The sequence below is a fragment of the Lactuca virosa genome, chromosome 4, assembly GCF_052849685.1.
Source record: "Lactuca virosa cultivar CGN04683 chromosome 4, Lactuca_virosa_CGN04683_v6, whole genome shotgun sequence".
Taxonomy (NCBI): domain Eukaryota; kingdom Viridiplantae; phylum Streptophyta; class Magnoliopsida; order Asterales; family Asteraceae; genus Lactuca; species Lactuca virosa.
In genome coordinates, this window is record NC_136429.1 from 404372139 (window position 1) to 404380673 (window position 8535).

Here is an 8535-nt window from a genome sequence, read left to right on the forward strand (position 1 = left end):
CTAGCAGAGTATAGATATAGTTATTAGTTATCGATCCGGGAATATGGATCATACATACCAGATTCGGGAGTATGGATCAGATAGAGAGGTTAGTTTTAGATCCGGGAGTATGGATTAGGTATTTTTGAACTATGTGTTCACCAGTTGTAATTTAAGAACCCTAGCAGCTATGGACTTAGTGCCTATTAGATAAACGTTGACAACTATGGACTTAGTGCCTATTGTATAAACCCTGGTGACCATGCAGACTTGGTGCCTAAACCCTGGCAGTCATGCAGACTTGGTGCCTAAACCCTGGCGATTATGCAGACTTAGTGCCTAAGCCCTGGCGACCATGCAGACTTGGTGCCTAAACCCTGGCGACGATGTGACTTCGTGCCTATTAGATAAACCCTAGCGACGATGTGACTTCGTGCCTATTAGATAAACCCTGGCGACGATGTGACTTCGTGCCTATTAGATAAACCCTGGCGACGATGTGACTTCGTGCCTATTAGATAAACCCTGGCGACGATGTGACTTCGTGCCTATTAGATAAACCCTATCGACGATGTGACTTCGTGCCTATTAGATAAACCCTGGCGACGATGTGACTTCGTGCCTATTCCTTAGGATGAATCCTTAGGAATGAGTGATAGATAATTCTTAGGGTAGATCCTTAAGATTAAAAAAAGATAATGGGGATGGGTAATTGGGTTGATTGTTTGATGATTAAATATAATAATTATATTATTGTGGGTTGAAAATCGTATGTACTCACCAGGTTTCCCAACCTGACCCACTCAGTCTATTTGCATCACATGTATCGATACGAAGTTACTCTACACTGAGAGATTAAAGAAGATGTAGATCACTAGTGTAAATAAATGTAAGGTCTGTTTATGCTTATGTTTCAGTATTGACATCCCAAAGTTTTAATATGAACAAAATACATTTCTTTGGAAATGCTTTGATAATATATTTATCATGTTTTTCTGGGAACAAATTCTGCAATATATTTATTTAAAAATATACTCTGATTTTCAAATAATTCATAAACAAATCGGTCTTTTTTGGCCGTGAAATTGGGGGATGTCACATACTGAAGATCAGATCATACTAAGGACATTTCCCTTCTCGGTTCAAGATGCAGCAAATGAGTGGTTATATGACCTCCCGTATGGTTCATTAACAGGCTGGAACGAACTCGCCAATTTTTTTCTAAAGAAATATTTTCCTGAGGCGAAAGTGTCAAATCTACGCAGAGAGATTCTCGGTATAAAGCAAGGGAAAAGAGAAGCTCTCCACACTTATTGGGAGCGGTTCAAGAAGCTACTGGTCCGATTCCTACAACATGATATTAGTGATTATTAGTTATACCAATGTTTCTGCGAAGGCTTGATACCCATGGAAAGGCGACTTATAAATACATCAAGTGGGGGGTCACTTTAAGACATGACACCAATAGAGATACGGGGATTAATCGAGAAGTTGGGCAATGAATCAAAACACACAACAACTGAAGAAAAGTGGTTCTCGGACCACCCAAGAGGAGTTAAAGAAATAAGTAATGTCCACCTGGAATCTCAGATTTCAGAATTGAGTAAGGTTGTGCTTCTGTTGACAAAAGAAAAAGGTATTTAGTCAAAAGTCAAACCTTGTGGGATTTGCTACAAAATTGGGCACCCAACAGATATGTGCCCACTACTTCAAGAAGATACTGAATTTGTTCAACCTATCGGAGGATTTCAGCAAAGGTCATTTGATCAGCATCGCAACAACCAATCTTGGGGACCTCCTCAAAACAACAATTTTTAGCCAAGGCCTTAGCAGAACTTTCAGCAAAGAAATCAGTGTCAGGCTCCACCTGTTTTTCAACAACCTTTCCAGCAAAATCAGCACCAAAGAAACTTTCAACAACCATCTGTTTAGTCACAAGCTAGTAGTTCCAGCTTGTCTTTGGGAGACATTGTTAAAAGTCTTGCCACAAGTACCCAAGCTTTTCAGAACGAGACCAAGTCAAATATCAAAAATCTGGAGAAACAGGTATCACAACTCGCAAACTCTATGAGCAAACTGGAAGCACAAAGACAGGGAAAATTCCCATCTTAGACTGAGTAAAACCCAAAGCACAATTCATGTGTTGTTACTCTCAGAAGTGGTAAAAACTACAAAGGACCATATCAGCAAGAAGATGAGGAAAAAGAGATCGTGGTTGAGCAAGAATCTGAGGCAACTGAACAGGTACAGAAAAATGATAGACCCGCTGAAGCTGAGGTAAAATTTACTCCTCCTCCTTTTCCCTCAAGACTGAAAAATATGAAAAAAGAATAGGAGGACAAAGATATTACAAACTTCTTCAGAAAGGTTGAGGTAAATATTCCCGTTCTTGATTCTATTAAACAGCTACCCCGATACGATTTTTTTTGAAAGAATTGTGTACTTGAAAAAGAAATTTAAATGGAAACGAAACAGTTAAAGTAAGCGAGAATGTTTCAACTGGTTTATAGAAAAGGCTACCCCCAAAGTGCAAGGACCCAGGAGTATTTACTATTCCTTGCAATTTTGGGAACCTTTCAGTGCCACATGCCATGCTAGACTTAGGCACTTCGATAAATGTTTTGCCATATTCACTCTTTAAAACTATTGGAGTAGGGCCACTAAAAAGAATAGGAGTTATCTTTCAGTTGGATGATCATTCTCTGGTACACCCAAAATATGTGTTGGAAGACGTTTTGGTTCAAGTGAATGAACTTATATTCCCACCTGATTTCTACGTCTTAGATATGGGAGATGACGACTCACCGAGTTCTGGTTCCATTCTTTTGGGGAGACCATTTTCAAAAACTGCCAGAACCAAAAAAGATGTTTATGATGGTACCTTTCAATGGAATTCGATGGTGAAGTCATCAACTTCAATATTGATGACGCCATGCGTTATCCTAAGGATGTTTTAGCCCTTAATTTCATTGATTTAATTGAACCATTAACTGCAGAATATTTTGAAATTGCTAAGCGTGAGTCACTAGCATTAGTACTCCACAGAAATATGTATGTTAATGCAGCTCAGGTTTTATCTGAGAATTATGTTGTTGACAAAGAATTTTAGGAAATGAAATCTCATGTGGACCAGCAAAGAAAGTTGTGGTATGGTACCCAAACTCTTAAATTACCAGTTTCTAACTCCAAACTTTTTCCTTCTGTATTGCAAGCACCCATATTGGAACTAAAGACACTTCCAGAACACCTGAAATATGCATATCTTGGAGAAAAAGAAATACTTCCAGTCATTATATCCAACAAGTTGTCAAAAAAAGAAGAATCTAAACTGATCTGAATTTTGAAGGAGTATAAAAGCATGATTGGATGGACTATTGCAGACATCGAGGGACTCAACCCATCTCTCTGCATGTATAAAGTTTTGATGGAAGAAGATTATAAGCCATCGCGGGAAGCCCAACGCAAACTAAACGCACCAATGATGGATATGGTTAAAAAAGAAGTTATGAAGCTATTGGATGCTGGAATGATATACCCAATATCTGATAGAAAATGGGTCAGCCCAGTTCAAGTCGTACCGAAAAAGCTGGAGTGACAGTAGTAGAAAACAAAGAGGGAGAGTTGGTTCCAACTCGAGTTCAGAACGGATGGCACATTTATGTCGACTACAGAAAATTGAACGCAACCACCAGGAAAGATCATTTTCCTTTCCCATTCATTGATTCGATGTTAGAGAGGCTTGCTGGAAAAACCAATTATTGCTGCTTGGATGGATTCTCATGTTTCTTTCATATCCCAGTTGCTCTAGAAGATAACGAGAAAACGACCTTCACCTGCCCATTCGGGACATTAGCATACAGACGTATGTCATTCGGACTCTGCAACGCACTCGCTACCTTCCGAAGGTGTATGGTAAGTATATTTTCTGAATATGTCGGGAATACCATAGAAGTCTTTATGGATGATTTTACCGTCTATGAAGACTCCTTTGATATTTGTCTGGAAAACCTCACAACAATTTTGCAAAGATGTATTGAAACAGACTTGGTCTAAAATTTTGAAAATTTTCACTTTATGGTTGACCAAGGTCCGATTTTGGGTTATATTGTTTCAAAAAGAGGTTTAGAAGTCGACAAAGCAAAAATAGATGTTATCAAAAGCTTACCCTACCCGCGGAGTGTTCGGGAAGTACGTTCTTTTGTTGGCCATGTAGGTTTTTACAGGAGGTTCATAAAAGACTTTTCAAAGATATCAGTTCCCATGTGCCACCTGCTGCAAAAAGATGCTGAATTTGACTTCAATGAAGATTGCAAGAAGGCTTTTGACTTGCTGAAAAATCTTCTGACTTCTGCCCCTATTATTCTGCCACCAGATTGGAGTTTACCATTCATGGTAATGTGTGATGTAAGTAACACCACTGTTGGAGCTGTTTTAGGATAGAGAAAAGACCGGGTTCCTCATGTTATATATTATGCATCAAAAACTTTGGACAATGCCCAAGAAAATTATTCCACAACAGAGAAAGAGCTGTTTTCAATTGTTTTTGCCCTGGAAAAATTCGTACAATATTTGCTGGGGATGAAAGTTATATTTTTTTCTAATCACGTAACCATTCGGTACCTTCTTTCCAAAAAAGACTCAAATCCAAGGCTAATCAGATGGATTTTGTTGCTACAGGAATTTGATATATAGATCAGAGACAAAAGTGGGAAAGAAAATCTGGTAGATGATCATCTGAGCCGACTCACCCTACCTGAAGACCCGACACCGATTCGGGAAACCATTCCTGACGAGTGTCTGTTCGCTGTTCAGAATCCTCCATGGTTTGCTGATATAGTGAATTAATTGGTCTCCAGAGAACTCCCTTCAGATCTAACCCGAGCCCAGAAAGATAAAATAAAGAAGGAGGCGAAAAGATTTGTCTGGGACGAGCCATATTTGTGAAAACAATGTGTTGATCAGGTTATTAGAAGATGTGTGCCCCAAGATGAAGTCAAGTAAATTCTGAATTTTTGCCATTCAGAAGCTTGTGGAGGGCATTATGGTCCATAACAAACCACACACAAGGTTTCATACAACAATCTTTATTGGCCTCATATTTTTCATGACTCATTCTTGTTTTGCAAAACATATGACCGGTGCCAGATGACTGGATCTTTAACATCTCAGAATCAGATGCCACTCACTCCAATCTTAGTATGTGAAATCTTTGACGTTTGGGGTATAGACTTTATGGGTCCGTTTCCGCCATCTTTCGGGTTTGTATATATTTTATTTGTTGTGGATTATGTGTCTAAATGTATCGAAGCAAAAGCTACACGAACAGACGATGCCAAGGTTGTAGTTGATTTTGTCAAGACAAATATATTCGCTAGGTTTGGGACACCAAAAGCCATTATTAGTGATCTGGGTACGCATTTCTGCAACCGCACCCTCGAAGCAGTTTTCAAGAAATATGGTGTCACACATCGGGTATCCACAACATACAACCCGCAAACCAATGGGCAAGCAGAAGCTTCCAACAGACAAATCAAGGGCATTATAGAGAAAACCATCAATCCGGTAAAGAAAGATTGGAGCATTCGATTGGATGATGCATTATGGGCTCACCGAACAGCATACAAGACTTCTATCTGTATGTCACCATATCGCATTCTTTTTGGCAAACCTTGTCGACTACCAGTTGAATTGGAGCATCGAGCATATTGGGCTGTCAAGAATTTGAATTTAAGCATGGATGAAGCTGGAAAGAAGAGGAAATTGGATATCCATGAATTAGAGGAAATCCGGAATGATGCTTACGAGAACGAAGAAATCTATAAGGAGAAAACGAAAGCTTTTCACGATAAGATGATCTCGCGAAAGGTATTCACTACCGGTCAAAAGGTACCCTTATATCACTCTCATTTCAAACTTATTCCCGGTAAATTAAGGTCTTGTTGGGTGGGATCTTTTGTTGTTACTAACGTGTTTGATCATGGTGCCATAGAAATCAAGAGTGAACAAACAGGAAAGATTTTTAAAGTTCATGGTCATCGTCTCAAACCTTTTTACAAAGGGTTTCAAGTTACGAATAAGGAAGTGGAGGTAGTTGAGGTCCCGACTTACCGTAATTGAGGAAATCTAGTAACAATATCGAGCCAACGATAGTAAAAATGGGCAGCTTACCGGTAGGCAACCCGGGCGTTTGCTTTTGATTTTCATTTTTGCAACTTATTTTTAATTTTTGTGTGATTTAGTTACTTAGGTCGTTTCCTTTTAATTGAATCGTGTTTTTCGTACAGAAGGAACAGAGAGAGGTTGCGAAATTTATAAAAATCAATTTTTTGGGATATGCGATCACAGGTCCAGTCCATGCGATCTCAGCTTTTGCTTTTCCGATCGTGGGAGGTCTTCGAGGATTTTTGAGCCATTTTGACAAAAACTTAAGTTTATGTGATCGCAGGTATGGTCCATGCGATCACATGTTTTGATTTTTTGAACATGTTACACCCCCGAAGCCTGTTATCGCTGAAAACGTTATTTTTCTGATACATGCGATCGTAACCTAGGTCCATGCAATCGTATGTTTCAAGTTTTCTGCAGCTGAACATTTTTCACTGCTTAAAACACCGAATTTTTAAAAAAATTTAAAAACATGCGATCACAACTTTCCCCCATGCGATCGTAATTTTTAGTTTCCCTAAAATTCATGTCGAAGCGTCATTCTATACACCACTCTCTACTCGTATTTCTCTCTCTCTCTCTCTCTCTCTCTCTCTCTCTCTCTCTCTGTTCGCATTTCATCCGTTTTTTTCACCAAAACTCGCACCAATCACTCGTTTTTCATCCAAACCAAGCAAGTGAGGTATCAATCTCTTTTACTTCTACTACATTCCTACGTTAACAAAATCGTGATTCCATGGTTAAAAATCTCCAAAAGTCTCAGTTTCTTCATTTTAAAATTTGAATTTTTACGAGTTTCTTTTTCAGATCTATGCTCCATAGAGTTCCGCAGGTCCAGAAAACTTGAAACATTTGTTCCGGACGTAGTTTAGAAGAGGTTCATCCGGACAGAATTTTGAAACTAAAAAAATTTTCAGACGCGGAAAATATACTGCCACTTAGCGTGCAGTTAGGTTTATTCATTTTGAAACTGAGCTCTATTATTCCTGTTATATATATGTGCGGGCTTGCGTATCTGCTTTGGGAGTAGTTAGAAACTTTACTTTTGCTTGATAATTATGTATTTGGAAATTGTTCTTGATCTGTCCCAACTGTTGACCTAAAAATGCCTCCTAGACCTACCCGTTCATGCCGAAATGCTTACATTCAAGACCAGTCATACATTGTCCAGGCAGATAATGTGTGTAGCATCCGTGACTTAAGGTAATGCTAAATTATTTAATCTTGTAGTTTATTTGTTGGACTATGAGAATTAGTATTAGATCATGAGTTGGGCCTTTATTGAGTTGGGTTGGATGAAGCCGTATGTTGGGCGTTTAATTGGTGTACGCGGGGCGTAGTGGGAGCATTGGACACGGGGAGTGATGCACGTATGCGTAGTATACCAAAGGGTACGGGTAGATAACGCGAGCTAACTCAATACCCTAATTTTTAGGGTTTAGGCAATATATATACATCATTATGTCCCATACCCCAACTTCCTTAACTTAAAAACCCTAGAAACCTAATCTTCTTCATCTCTGTGTGATCTTAATCTTATGAAGTCCATTTTAGTAGCTTGGAGCTTGGAATGAGAAAGAGGAAGTTGGTGAAGAAGAACTTGTGTAGCTTGAGCTTAACGATCTGAGACATCATCATCATTTATCACTCATTTGAGGTAAAAAGCTCAAAACTTGCCTCATGAATTCTTAGATCTCTTATAATGGGGTTTTGGACCTTTTGGTCCCAAGAATGAAGCTTTATGGTTCCAAGTCCGTTTCTAGGCTTAGGGTTGCCACCCTTAGTGCTATTTGAGTCCCAAAGACAGAAAAGTTACCATCTTGAAGGTCTTGAAGTGGCCATGCATGAGTAGTGGTCATTTCTATGGAAGTAGGTTGTCATATTTCAAGATTGGGTCCATTTGGGGGTTTGCAAGCCACCAAGTAATCGACTTTATGGGTTAAGACACTTTATTGGACTCATATCTGTATTTGGTGCTTTAGGTCTTATAGTTAACAGGCCCGTACGTGCAGCGTACAAGCCATGTAGCATGTATGCTTAGCGTACAGATGAGTACGCCATGCGTAGTCACTGGATTTGGGCTTTGCATCATTTGGGCCTCAGTTTGGGCCATTCCTTGGACTTTAGTATTTTGGGCCTTAGTGGGCCAGCTGGAATTGAACCTTTGGACTAGAGAAGAATTATTGGGCCTTAGGTTGAGGCCCATGTGAAGGGATAGGGCTCAATTGGAAATTGGGCCACATATATTGGGCCTTGTAGGAGTGTTTATCATTTTGGGACAAGGGTTGAGTAAATTTCATTTTGGGACAAGAGTATGTGAGGGGTAGAATGGTCTTTTACCCCAGTAAGAACTTATGGTTAAGATTATGAGAATCTCGAACTTAACTAGTT